The 15,652-nt window shown below is 23.9% G+C and overlaps 1 protein-coding gene across 1 annotated transcript in view; it reads left to right on the top strand.

Annotated features, from left to right (window-relative positions):
• shot (dystonin-like protein short stop) overlaps window positions 1-15,652 on the top strand; it is a 120,220-nt gene that overhangs the window by 46,141 nt on the left and 58,427 nt on the right.

Here is a 15,652-nt window from a genome sequence, read left to right as displayed (position 1 = left end):
TGCGAATAATATTACAAATTTATTTCTAATTTAAATTCAAGGTTAATAATATTTTTGTTAAATAATTAAATTACGAAAAGGGGGAAAGTATCGATGAAAAATAAATTGGAAATAAGAAATGATTTATTGAATTTTTTAATGATTTTATAAATTTATGAATCTGTCAGTTTAATCATTAAATTATTAAGTATAATAGGTAATTGTATTAAGAAATTAGTATTAAAATAAAGAAAAAGATGCAGTTATTATGTAAACTATGTAGGGGAAGAAACAGTTTGAACATTTCACACCATAACCATTCGTCTTCGGTTTGTACGGTGTGTGAAAGCTTAGAATGGTGTTTTAACTTCGAATGATTCACGAGTGCGTATTTTTGGTACACGTTATATATACCGATTTCACTATGTTATTATAGTCATTCTAATTTCCTCAGTTTCTCTTTCTCTATTTCACTATTTCTATCTCTTTTTATTTCTTTAACTATCCTTCACTTTCACGGGTTATTCTCGAATTTATAGGACCCCTCCCCCCTTCCTTTCTTCTTCTTCTTCTTCTTCTTCTTCTTCTTCTATCGTTTAAATGCCATTTCAACGAGTTTATCGCACCCTTTTACTTAGGTCAAATTCATATATGTCTTTCTAAATTAATTCTATTTTTTGGGGGGCTATTTTTTATTATTTTTATTATTTTTATTTGTTTAATGGTTTAAAAATTGATAGGTTAAAAATTTTGTTCTTATAAGATAGTTTTTATTACGATTATTTGCTATTTTTTATTGCTAATTTAAAGATTGAATTATTTAGAGGTTATCTAGGTTTCTAGGTACTGTAAATTTTCGATAGATGGTGCTGTATTACAATTCAATTATTTCACGTTTTTTTTCAGAATTACATATAACATAAACTAACCTTACTTTTTATATTTTTTCATGTATTATTATTTTATATACTTCATTATTAATTGTGATATTATTTTGTGTGATGTTATAATTTACTAAATAGTTTAGAATTGATTTATTATTTAGGAGTTGTCTAGGTCTCTAGGTAGTATGAGTTTTCAATAGATGGTGCTGTAAAACAATTTATTTGATTCACGGTTTTTTCAGAATTACATATGACATAAACTAACCTTACTTTTTATATTTTTTCGTGTATTATTATTTTATATATTTTATTATTAATTGTGATATTATTTTGTGTGATGTTATAATTTACTAAATAGTTTAGAATTGATTTATTATTTAGGGGTTATCTCGGTCTTTAGGTAGTATGAGTTTTCAATAGATGGTGCTGTATTACAATTTATTTGATTCACGGTTTTTTCAGAATTACATATGACATAAACTAACCTTACTTTTTATATTTTATTTTATAATCAGACACAATATAGTAATTAAAAAATAAAAAATAAAACAATTAACACGCGTTATTAGAAAAGATTTCTTTTTATTTATAACTTCCGGGACAAATTAGAAAAAATAAAAATACAAATGATTTGGATATTTTGACAAATACATTCATATATCTATTTGTTTATTCGTTCATTAATCATCCTAATAAATCATCATAATCATCATCATTCGTAAGTTTTCTCGTTGGAGTTGCAGTTTATCGAGTAACTAGATCCGACGTGTTGGTTTAACCGCGGTTCACGGCGCATTTGCAAACGGTAGCCAAGTCAGATTAAAATAAAAGAGATAACATAACTTTAAGAAGAGAGAAGATAGAATGAAAAAGAGAGGAGGGATAAAAGGGAGGAAAGGAGGAGGATGGGTGTGAGGGAAGTTGCGAGTTGATCTTTCAAAGTTTATGAGCGCACTTCATTCATTCATTCATTCGCGTCTCTCATTATCGATGGAATTCCATCTAAATTTTTTTTTCTATTTTTTTACTACTTCTTACTACATTTTTATTTAACATTTTCTTTCGGTACTTAACATACACACGATGTATCACAAGATTTAATTTTTCTGATGTTAAATAAAATTAAAGTTGAATTTATATTAATTTTTTTATAACTTTCATTTTTAATTATTATTATTATTGTTGTTATTATTATTATTATTATTAGGATACATAGTGTATCCAAAATTTTCTTCATTTAATATTTTTTTATAGATAAAATCATGAAGCTTAAATTAAATTAAATTTAGTTATAAATTGTATTACAGAAAATTTGATTTTCCAATTATAATTGTTTGTCCGCGATAAACATCGAAATTACTGAACCGATTTAAATAAAAATTTATTTATTTTATTTGTTTTTCTTTAACTTAAAAAATAGAGTAGCCTATTTAGCGATTTATAATTTCAATTTTCATTTATTTGCACTTATTTTTGATTTCAATGCATTTACACGATGTTATATTCATTACAGATGTTCATTCATTTAAATCTCATCTTTATATAATGTTTTTTTAAATAAATTAATAGTTATATCTTTCTTCCATCTATTAAAACTCGAATAACATTACACGTTCAATTATTTTTCATTTACAATAATCAATTCTAAACGTTGATAGATACTACGTATAGATACCAATTTATGAATCATTAATTAAGCATCGTAGATATGAATTATTCGTTCAATTGAATATAACTCGAATAGATCATTGGTTTAAATCGATCTTAAAGATCGTTAATTTTAAATAACAATTGCCAACTCTCATAAATAAATTTTCGAAAGTTCCTAAAATTCATAAAGTACTTTTTATTATTTTCTTTCTTTTCTTTCTTCACAAATTTCAATTCGATACAAAGAAAGTTTCTTAAAAGTTTCTTCAAAAATTCAGATTATTTTTTTAACGTTGTCCATAGTGACGTCAATTTTGTTTTTATCAATTAAAAATTTTTTCAATTTATAAATAAATTAATTAATTAAATAAAACCCACATATTTTTCTTTCCATTTTTTATTTTCTTTTTTTTTTTTTGTTTTTTAATTCTTCGATGTTGCACACACTTACTTTGCATACTTTGCATTCTATTTTTCTGTCTGTCTGTTTGTCTGTCTGTCTGCCTGTCTGTCAGAATCGTTCGTTTAAAGTCCCTTCTCTCTCTCTCTCTCTCTCTTTCTCTTTCTCTCTTTCTCTCTTTCTCTCTTGTTCGTGAAAGGGCTCCTTTGTGCGAAGAAAGGAGCCCAGGAAAAAGGAGTCGCGTTATCGTCAAAAATTGAACGGCTAACGTCGTACTGCAAAACGTGAAATGCATTCTCGATCGTTAAAATGAAAAAAAAAAATAAATAAGATGGGAAGGGTTTACGTTAATGTACAATGTACAATGTACAATGTATAATGTATAATATACAGTGTGTTGTTGTATGTATATGAAGTAGAATACAGTTTTATGCTCAATCATTTATCGAGAAATACCAATCTCTTTTATATTATTATTTTATTTTATATTTTATTTTATTATTTCTTATTCAATGTTTACTAGTTTTTTAAATTTATTATCTAATTAGCAAGATAATATATAATCTAATGTGAAAGAAACATTTTTGTGTGTAATTTATTAAAATAAATTTTAATTAATATATATATATATATAATGTGTAATAGTCAAATTTGTGTAATATAAATTTGTATTTTGTACAAAGTAATTTAATATAAATTAATTCATATTAATTTATATCAGTAAAATTTAAATATATATAAAAATATAAAATGTAAAAATATAAAATATAAAAGTTTGTTTTACTAATTAATATATTTTATTAATTAATTAATATAAATTTGTATTTTGCATAAAGTAATTTAAAAAAGTATATATCTTTCTTTTATTCGTATAATATTTTATTTTTATTTTATTTTAATTTATTTTTCCATCGAATATTATTTTAAATACAAGATAATTATTTATTCAATATTATAGTATTTAATTATACAAGTATTGTATTTAAACTTCAAATTATTTAAACGAGTATCTTCTAAATGCAGTTTTTTATAAATGCACTTCTTTCCTCTTCTTACAAATATCAAGGAAGTGTGAAATACAAATTAAAAAAAAAAAAATAAGAAAAATACCAAATTCAAATAGAAAGTTTAGTAGTAGTGAAAATATAAATAGATCGACATCTTAAAACATGCATAGTCTAGACACACACACACGTACACATACATATAAGTAAAGATAGTATTCACTCTTGTTTTGCGAATAGAATAACGAACGATTGAGAAACATGTGGTCAGATCAAAAGCTGTCTTCCTTCTGTGCGTTTTCCTACTTTTTTTCTTCTTTTTTTTTCACATAGTATACCTTGTTGACATATATATATATAAGTCAACCGGAAACGCAAACACACCGATTGGTATTTCCTGGATCTCGTCAAATGATACGAGACATTAGGTGTTTCTATTCTTCGAAAACATTATTTACACATACTCACACACATACACACATATATATATGTATATATTTATTTAGAACGAGGTTATGTATTTAAAAAACAAAAATACTAATTTTTCCTCACGAACAATTATCAAATACAAAATTTTCAACTTTTGTTTAAATTGGTTAAAAAAAAATACAAATTACAATCATTTTTTTCCTATATTTTAATATTTATATTTATGTTTTATTTGTTATAACTATTCTTTATCTTTTAAACCAATTTTCACGCGAATTTTAGAAGAAAAAAATGACAATTCCCGGTCGGTATGGCAGATTTTGGCGGGGAAATTTTAGCGGGAAAATCATGAAATTGAAATAAATATGGAACTCTACATTATTTGTATTTCTTTTTTTAATTTTATTCTTTTTTTTCGGTCTTTTTCTTTCTTTGTTGTTCTTTATCATTGTATTAAGGAACAATCAAAGTTTAATAGTGATATATATATATATATATATTCTTTTTTTCTTTTGCGCCGCAGAGATGGCGACGCAAGGTAAGTCTACCCCAAAAAAATCAATTTAATTCATTTTGATAAATTCAGATCAGTGGCAGCAAACGCATAATCAATATCAGCAGTATCATTTATTACATAATTATCATTAATTATTTATTTAATTATTATTTACCATCCTTTCGAAAAATTTAGTCAAAAAAAAAAATAGAATTCTAACCTCGAAATATATTACGCATTTTAATTTACTTTTATTTTATGTGGGTGTAGTTATTTACAAAATGTTTCTTTAATATAAAAAAATAAAAAAAATATAATTAATTATTTAAATAAATAAAAAAGAGAGAAAGAGATAGATAGATAGAACGACGAATTTTCGCATAATTTTAATTGTTGTTATTATTTTAGTAGGAATAGTTTTCTATATAAACGAGTTTAAATTAGTACTTGGAATCGAACAAACGTGTATTTTAGTTGTGTGTGTTAGTGAAGTTTGTAATACTTGAAAGAGAAAGGATAAAGAGAAAGAGAGAGAAAGAAAAAGAGAGAAAGAGAGAATAAATAACTTGTTCATGCGAAAGTGGTGCTACTAATAGTAAAAAGAATACAAGATTTGTCGATATCAGTATTCTTGTCCAATACAAAAATTTCCTTTGAAGTCTTCATTCCAATTGGAAATGATGGTGGTGTATTCTTTTCGAGTACTACGTGTGTCATGTTGTCTTCTTCTTCTTCTTCTTCTTCGTTTTTTTTTTCTTTTTCTTCTTCTTTTTGCAGAATGCAGAATGCATTTTTTATGAAGTCTTCGTGAACATTTCGTAAAAAGAAAAAAGAACAAATCAATAGAAAATATAGAAAGAAAAAAAAAGTGAACTTTCTAACCTAAAAATAGAATTTATATCGAATTTATTTTGAAAAAAAAAAAAAATATTTAATATTCTTTCTGTTGTTTTTTTTTGCTGCTAGTATGCACTTTTAGTTTTGTTTTGGAATGTACTATTTATTTATTACATTTTGTTATTCGATTATTATATTGTTTAAAAATAATTTTCCTAGATTTCATGGAATGTTTTTTGTTACATTTGTATACATTTGTTCTTTTTTTTTTCAAATATATTTATATAAATTCATTTTATAGTAATTTATTCATTTATAAATTAATCAATTTTTATTTAATAAATAAATAAAAATTGTGTGATTTTCGTCGTTCTATTCTAACTCGTTGTATAAAATTATTGTTCATTTTTGTTTAATATTTTGTTTTTATTACTAAATGAAAACCTGCACGTTAATCTTTGCTTTATTAAAATTTAAAAGAAAAAAAATTGCCTATTAAAATTTACAAAAATAATTGCGAATCATAAGTGTAGAAAACTGCATTAACCTTTGCAAGGTACAAACGTAAACTGTTTTATCGACTAGAATACATTGGCTTGTTACAATATTTATGTCTTCTTTTTACTAAAAGATGGCGTTAAACGTATTCATTCTTAAAACTAATTCATTCATGGTAGATGAAGTTTTTTTGAATGAATTTCCACGTAATACGGGGAAAACCATACGTGTAAATCAGTTTTATGAATGAAAGTTTATATTATTCAATGAATTATTATTCATTTCAATGTTTAAATTAACTTTAAAATTTTATTTCTAGTATTACTTATGTTTGATTGATAATTGTTGTATTTTACAACATGTACGTTTATTGCATTTTAATTATTATTAATTAATAATGCATGTACGGGATGGTAGCATGTTATATTTAACACAAAACTGCTTCGTATTTAGAATGCTAATTATTTTTGTATTAAAGTTTTTTTTTTTTTATTTAATCTCACAAGGACTACATCAGATCTCCAAAACATTTTCAGATTTTTTTTTTTTTTGGTTTTTTTAAATTAAACATATGTAAGTTTTCAATTTTTTATATCATGCACTAAATGAGTAAGAAAAAAATTTCAAATTCATTCTTATATATTAGATGAATGAATAAATTTTGTACAGTTTAAAAAATATACATGATTGGTTTAAAAAGTTTTGAGCCTTATTAAAAACAAAATCAAAATTGTATTCAAGGTCTGATGAAACCCTTGTTGGATTAAACAGTATGCTTAAGTTCGTTTCATATTAAACAGTTATTAAGTTTGTAATTAGTATTAATCGTTGACGAAATTATTTTTCATTACTTCATACTAATTTATATATGTATTGGGATCTCGAGCACTTGAATACGCTATCTGGTGGCCAAATTCAAAATTAGAGTAGATAGGTCGAATTGCTACGTTACGTGGGATCTCTAGAACTTGAATACGCTATCTGGTGGCTAAATTCAAAATTAGAGTAGATATGTTGAATTGCTACGCCACGTGGGGTCTCTAGCACTTGAATACGCTATCTGGTGGCTAGATTCAAAATTAGAGTAGATAGGTCGAATTGCTACGTTACGTGGGATCTCTAGAACTTGAATACGTTATCTGGTGGCTAAATTCAAAATTAGAGTAGATAGGTTGAATTGTTCCGCCACGCCCCTGCCAGAGATCCCAATACATATACATATGATAGTGATTTATAAAAAAAAGAAAAAGAAATAAATAAATTAAAGGAGGAAAGATATATATACATTTAAATGTAAAAGACTCATAAAACGTTTGAAATAAAATTGAAACAAAAATAATTTGGAATAATAACAATAATAATAAACATGAGATATATATATATATGTATACGTTTAAATGTAAAAGACTTATAGAACGTTTCCTTTATCGGTCAAGGTACGTTCGGTAAATATACTTAACCAGGTATAATACCTGAACAGGTATATACGTAGAAACAACAACGTTACGGTGTGTAATAATGTCGCAATTCCTACAACCGTATTTGTCAAACGCGTCGTCCTCGACTCTCCCTCGTAACTTTACAAACTCTTAAATGAAAAAGAAAGACAAACAAAATAAAAGAAAGAGACAGGGAGAGAGAGAGAAAGAGAGTGAGTGAAAGAGAATGAAAAGAGAATTTATACTCGGAAAGGTAGAGAAATTTTTCTTTTACACTTTTGGACTAAGATCCAGTTCTTTTCTTTAACTTTTAATTTCCAATAAAAAAAAAAAAAAAAGAAAAAAAGATAAAAAAAACAGAGAAAACGTCTTACACGCAAACGCACACATATATCTACACACGTATACACACACATATATATGTTAAATACATTAAATGCAACTTGCAATGTCATTTTCTATCGATGCGTTTTTTGAACGAAGGTCTTTTCGTTTAAAATAAATGAAATAATAATTCAAATGTTTCGTTTATTTTTAATAATAACAAATTATTTTTTAATATATTTATAAACAAAAAAATATTAAAATGATAGAATTAATTGAATTAATTATTTGATAATTTATGTTTGATTGTTTCGTAAAACATTAAAGTGAGGTTATGCTTAGCATTCGTTGATTTTTAATAATCAATTAGAGGTATTCTCATTCAAAATAAATAAAATAAAAATTTGTTAATAATAAATTATTGTTTAATATATTTATTAAATAAATAATAATAATATTGGATTCATTATTTGATATTTTATTTGTTTGATTGTTTCGTAAAACATTAAATGAAATTATGTATAGAATCTGTTACTGTTTAAATAATGAATTAACTTGAATTGAATTTAATAATGTTTTATTAAAATTATTATTAAAATATTAGATTATTATTATAAGAATAATTTTGATGAGTAATATATTTTCTTTCATAGTTATCGAACAGTTTTGAAAGTATAATAAGTTAGGGGTCTTCTTCGATCGAACTTTTAGTATAGTTTTGAATAAATATATAGTTTCGTACGATCAATAAAATACAGACACTTCTTTCTCAATAAAATAATATTAAAAGATAAATTGAATATGACAGGAACGTGTTACTATTAAATCATTATTATTATTATTATTAAATAAATATGATTATGAATAAAATGAGATTATATAATATCAATGTATAATCGAATAGGACAAGTAATTTCAATTGTATATCATAAGATTTAATTAATACATAAATATATCTGTGTGTCTGTATATCTGTGAATGTGTGTGAGTGTTATTAAAGAAATGACATTGAATTATATCACGTAATAGTGTCGTAGGTAATTAAAAAAGACACTTGTTTTCTTCTTTACTTTCTACGATAGGAAAAAAAAATGAATTCTTAATTAGAGAGTTTCATTTCCGTGTTAATAAACTATAAAAATAAAATTAGAACAAAATAGAAATAGAGAGAGAGAGAGAGGGATAGAAAATTAATTTCTAATTAATAGAAACCAGTTTTGATATCTTTCGAGGTTAACACACACCCACGCGTTGAAATCATCGATTTATGTGGAAAAATTTTATATCGTATTAATAATAAAAATATTTGTTTTAACAAAATAAAATATTAATACGATAATTAATTAGAAAATTACTTTCTAATTGTAAGTAGAACCATATTTGTATTTTTATTTTATTTTACTTATTTTTTTCAAAGAACTAATCCAACCACCCACGCGTTGAAATCACCAATTTTATTCTGAAAAATTTAATATCGTATTAATAAATGAAAATTTATTAATTTTAATTAAAAAATAACTTTCTAATTCTACGAAGACCCCCATATTTTTATTTTTAATTTCTTTTTTTTTTTGTTTTTCAAAGAACTAATCCAACCACCCACGCGTTGAAATCACCAATTTTATTCGGAAAAATTTAATATCTTATTAACAATAAAAATATATATTTAGAAAAATATATTAATACGATAAAATAAATGATAAAAATTATTTAAAAAATTCTTTTCTAATTCTAAGAAAACATCCATATTTTTATTTTTATTTTTATTTTTTTCAAACAATTAATCAAACCACCCACGCGTTGAAATCACCGATTTCAATTTCCAACACACCCATTTATTTCCGTATCCCTTCTCTCAAATTATTTTTCTTTTTCCACATACACACACACACATATAAAAATTCTCTTCTCATTTTATAGTAATTGATTCCCAAAAACAGAGACAGAATGATTTGAAGATAAAAAAGAAACAAAAAAATATAAAAGTGGGTCGAGACAATGGGAATCGTTTTAAATCGGACGGATGCTTTATTTCTCGTCTGCCATTTTGGATAACACTGTTCTTACCTTTTGTTGTCTTATATATATATATAGTTTTAAACGTCATTTCTTTTCCCGTGAAACATACTCGTGTAGGATGTCTATGCGAACGTGACATCATTCGTCCGAATAAGACTCGTCGAGTAAGACTCCTCTGATGGTGATGGTTGATGGTTGATGGTGATGCTTGGAATATCGTTAATTCTTTCCCGTTCTCTTCCGTGCAAGGCCGATCAAACGAACTATACATACCTCATTTTGTTCTTTTTTTTTTTATAATCATTCAATGCATTAACTATCCTATAATTACTTTTATCAAATTTAATCCACACATGCACAAAAATTTATATAATTAAATAAATTATATATTTAAATATTAGATAATTATATAAAAATATTAATATATAATAAAATATAAAGAGATTATATATAATTAAACATATTTATTTGTTATATCGTACGTTTTACGACAAAATCATTCAATATATTAACAATCTCATATATTATTATTTCTATCAAATTTTATACACACATGCACAAAAATTAATTTAATTAAATAAATTATATATTTAAATATTATATAATTATATAAAAATTATAAATATTACTAAAATAATATTATAAAAATAAAATAAATTTATTATATCGTACGTTTTACGACAAAATTATTCAATATATTAACAATCTCACATATTATTATTTCTATCAAATTTTATACACACATGCACAAAAATTAATTTAATTAAATAAATTATATATTTAAATATTGTATAATTATATAAAAATTATAAATATTACTAAAATAATATTATAAAAATAAAACAAATTTATTATATCGTACGTTTTATCACACAAATATTTTTATTATATATTAAATATAAAATTGTTTATGAGATTTGATAAATGAATTGATGATATGATAATAATTATTATATAAATTATTAATGAAATATTAGTAAAATTATTATGAACAATATAATTTGAATAAAAAAAAAATGATTAAAAATGTTGATAAAAATATTCAAAGCTATTGGAATGCATTAAACGAACAAACAAAAAGTTCAGATATAAGATTAACATCTGAGATAGTTTCTTGAATAAAAAAACAAAAAAAAAGAAGATGAAGAAGAAAAACCGAGTTTAATCAAGATTGATATGATCGATTTATAATAAACAGTTAGGTTAATGTTATTTCCTTTTTATAAATCGGTCAAATTTAATTATGCGTTTTCAAAGTGATAGTTTCATGCATGTTGCTTTAAAACAAAACTTAAGAATTGTCGTCAGAACAAAAACAAAACTAGAATATTATCATTATTTAAATAATAACAATAGTAATCTCTAATTTCTGACAATAATTTGAGGTAACGGAAGTTGAGAATAAAAAGGACCGGATGCTTGCAAAAAAAAATAAAAAGAAAAAGAAAAAAATATGGAAGAGTCAGTGTGGTAAACCGTATGGTGGATGCCGGTTTGTGTAATCTCGATTTACGGTGTATACCCTCAGGAATACGGTAAACAGGAAGAAAAAAGAATTAAAAAATAAAAAGCAATGAAGAAGGAAAGTAGAAAGATAACGAAGAAGATAAAAGAATTCAAAAGAGAAGTGGCTGTTACTGTTGCTGCTGTTTCTGATCGTTCAGATCAACTTAACCGGATATCGAAAGTATTTTTAGTAGTTTTAAAAGTGTCAATGTCAATCTAATATCATTATTAGATTATTATGATTTTTATTTTAACATTAAATTTATTTTCATCTCATTTATTTTTATTTCACACCTCTTTGAAACAATGGAAACAAATTTTAGATAATAAAAAGAGAAATAAGATGAGAATGATTTAAAAAAAAACAAGTCGTGTAAGAGTATGTAAAATTATTGTTAGATAATAATAAATAAAATAATAATAATTATTATTATTATAGATTTATTTTATATTTTATATTATTTTATATTATTATTATGAACAATTTCATTTGAATTTATGGTAATAATAAATATTATAATAATTATTATTACTATATATATTTATTTTATATATTATATTATATTATTATATATTTTTATATAATTATATAATTATTATTAATTAATATTAAATACAAAAAAAATTAATAATTTATTATTTTTATAAATTTATTTTATATTTTATATTATATTATATTATTTATTATATAATTATATAATTATATTATGATGAATTGAATTTGAATTTATATTATATCAATATTAAAACTTAATATAGTAATATAATAATGCGCAAGCGCTTGAGAAAAATAAATTGTGGTGGGGGTAAGCGTTAGTCTCACCTGCGCGTATCGCGTACTTACCTGTCTTGCGCTCAACAGAACGCAGCGCAGTGGCCGTTCGTAACGTCGTGCGTTAACATACGTTCCGTTAGTTTCTTCTTTCCGTTGTTGTTTTTTTTTGTCGTCATTTTGTTTTATATGTTTCTATCACCGGTATTAATAATCTCCGGCACTTTTATTATTATTGTTTTTTTTTTTAATTTTATCGCATTATATCAGTTGGCTGAACATTTTTATTTGAATACTCTACTTCCTTGTGGTTTATCTCTTATTTATTGTTTAATTAATTAAATAATTAATTGAATGATTATTAGAATTTATTTGATAAGTTTTATCATAGTTTAAGAATTTATCTTTGTGGTGAATAATTTTGTTTAAGGAAGAATAGTGGTTTTATTGGGTGAATTAATTTTTATTGGGTGACAAAAAAGTGACAGTTTAGAAACATTTGTTTGTTCGTTTGATACATCAGGTTATGTTGGTTTTTTTTTGTTTTGTTTGATTGAAGTAGAGGGAAACTTCTTTTGATATTATTACAAACTTTTAGTTTAGGTTGGTTTGTTTTTTTATTTTTATTTGATTAAAATATTAAAGTAGATTATTATATTAAATTTTTTGTTACAAACTTTTATGTTAGAGTTTGGTTTCTTTTCTTTTTTGATTAAAATATTAAAGAAGATTATTATATTAAATATTTTTTTTTACAAACTTTTAGGTTAGTTTGGTTTTTTTTTTTTTTTAATGAAGTACTAAAGAGGGGGACATTTTTATTTATTTTTATTTTTACAAACTTTTAGTTTAGTTTTTTTTTTGTTATTTAAATGATAACTTGTGACATCAGAATATATTATAGTCTATTATTTTTCTCTTTTTCTTTTTTAATTCTTCTCTCATCTGTTTCTTTTTATGATAGAATTCTCCTTGACTTAAAAAACAGACATACAGATAGACAGGACAGACAAGACAGACAGACAGACAGACACATCTTCTTTCGTGTGTTTCAAGCACTGGTAATTTATTTCTTCGACCTACTCGCGATTATTTCCTACGTAAATGCGTGCTCAAGCTACGTCATCGTGGTATCTTCAAAGTAGGCGGTATGCAATGCATATCTGTGTGAATATATTTGTATAAGTGTCTGTGTGTGTCTGTGAGTGTATAAGAATATGTGTTTGTATATCTGTTTTATAGAAGTAATAGTAATCTCATCGAAATGAGTATACTAAACGTGTGTGTCGTCAACCGCAAGTGTTAGATGGCACGTGTAACCAATTCTAACTGCAATTAACATACTAAAAACTATTTAAAAAAAAAACAATAACAAAAAAGTCGAACTTTAAACAAACCTTCCCCATTCGTCTTAACTCAAAAAAAAAATCTAAAAGTTTCTTTTAAGATACAATTATAATAAAATTGTATTCATTGAAGTAGGGTTGAGTTGAATTTTGATTAGAATTGAAGTTAATTAATTTTGCAATTATATTTTTGAAGTATAGAATTTCGTTTTTAATTCTACAACCCCCTCTAAAAAGATTTACACGATTTACAATAATTTTTTTTTTTAGTATTCTATTATTATTTTTTCGAGTAATTATTATCTAAACAAATTTATTAATAATATTAATAATATTACATATTTAATTTAAACCAAGATTTAATATATCATATTATAATATTTATAATTGTATAATTTAATAATTTTTTAAATTTGTTATATATTATATAAAAAAAGTAATTTTAATTATTTATTTATTATTAAATTATGATATATTATTAATATATATTATTTTTAACTTGTTTTTCATATATTATATAATAAATATTAATTAAAAAAAATTTCACGATAATTAATGAAATGATTTTAACGAAGTAAATTGCAGAAGAAGGGGAGAATGTTGATTAATTAATTAAAAGTTAACAAAAGAAAATATTATAGATATATTAATTTAAATATAAAATTAAAAAGATAATTAAAATAAAATTAAAAAAGAATATAGTATTAGTAAAATTTAGTAAATTAACCTAACCCAACTTAACTTAACTTAAGTAAAGGAAACTTAGGATAGTTGAAGCGTTAACTCGAACATTATAACCACAAGGAAGAAGTACAGCAATTTTCATTGGTTGTATGTTGTACATTGCCGTTCTCTTCATGCCCTGGTATCCTGCTGAACGTGAACGCATGATTCCCCCTTTCCTTTCATTCCCTTCTCCACCATCAACATAACCTCTTCTTCTTCCTTCACCTCTTCTCTTCTTCCTTCTCTTCGTTTTTTCCACTTAAAACATTTCTCTCCCTCTCTTTCTCTTTTCCCTTTTTTCTTTTCTTTTTCTTCTCAGTTAGTCCCGTTCGCCACGTTTTAAAATCAAACTTCTTTCTTTTCATTTCATTCGTTCAGCTTCTTCACGATCCTTCCGGTTTCGTTGCATTCAACCAACCAATCAACAACGAAAGAATTTCACATGATTTCAATGATAAAATAAACACAATTATGATTGTTTTATCAGTCTAGTGAATTATGATTGTTTTAACAGTCTAGTGAATTGATTGTTTCATCAGTCTAGTGAATTTGTATTGTTTTATCAATCTAGTGAATTTTTATTCATATTTATGTAAATAAAACTAAAAATAAGCAAATGTTGAAATGAATTTTGGAAAGTGAATATTTAAATCAAAGTGAATATTTAACAACAGTGAATATTATTTCTTGGTTTTGTTGAGGGTGGGTGGGGGATAATTTTGAACAATGTCGATTTATCGATTTAGCAAAGGTGGTAGATTATTCGTACAAGGTACTCACGAAGATGATGATAGGGCTAATGTTATTTCAAGCAGTCGTACTGGTAGCCCATCTGCTGATGATTTACAAGCAATTTATACTAAAAGACGTTTATCTACCGAAGTCTTAGGTAAATAAATCATTTGATGATTTATTTTTATTTATACGATTCGCTCAAATTTTATTTTGATTGTTTTATAACGAATTTTTATTCAATATAAATATATTTTTATACTTACGTTAAAATATAATAGTATTTTAGTATTTTTCTTTTTGTTTTATTCTTTATTTATTGTTTGTGTAAATAATTTTGGTATAATAATATATTATAATGTTTGAGAGAAGGTTTTTTAAGTTTAATCAAAGAAAAATTGACTTACAAATAATTCGGTTTGTTTACAATTAATTTAAAATTTAAATTATATTAATTAATTTAAAATTAATTCGATGATTAAATAATTATTCATTTATTCTTTGTAATTCTATTAAAAATATTAAAATTTTATTAGTAGGATTCCTATAACGTTTCATTTAAATCGTGAATATTATAATTAATATAAATATTTTATTTAAATCATGACTCT

The sequence above is a fragment of the Polistes dominula genome, unplaced genomic scaffold (assembly GCF_049000335.1).
Source record: "Polistes dominula isolate Pdom_NZ unplaced genomic scaffold, Pdom_raw_medaka contig_32, whole genome shotgun sequence".
NCBI lineage: Eukaryota > Metazoa > Arthropoda > Insecta > Hymenoptera > Vespidae > Polistes > Polistes dominula.
The sequence above is the reverse complement of the archived record's forward strand: the minus strand, read 5'-3'. Positions and strand labels throughout refer to the sequence as shown.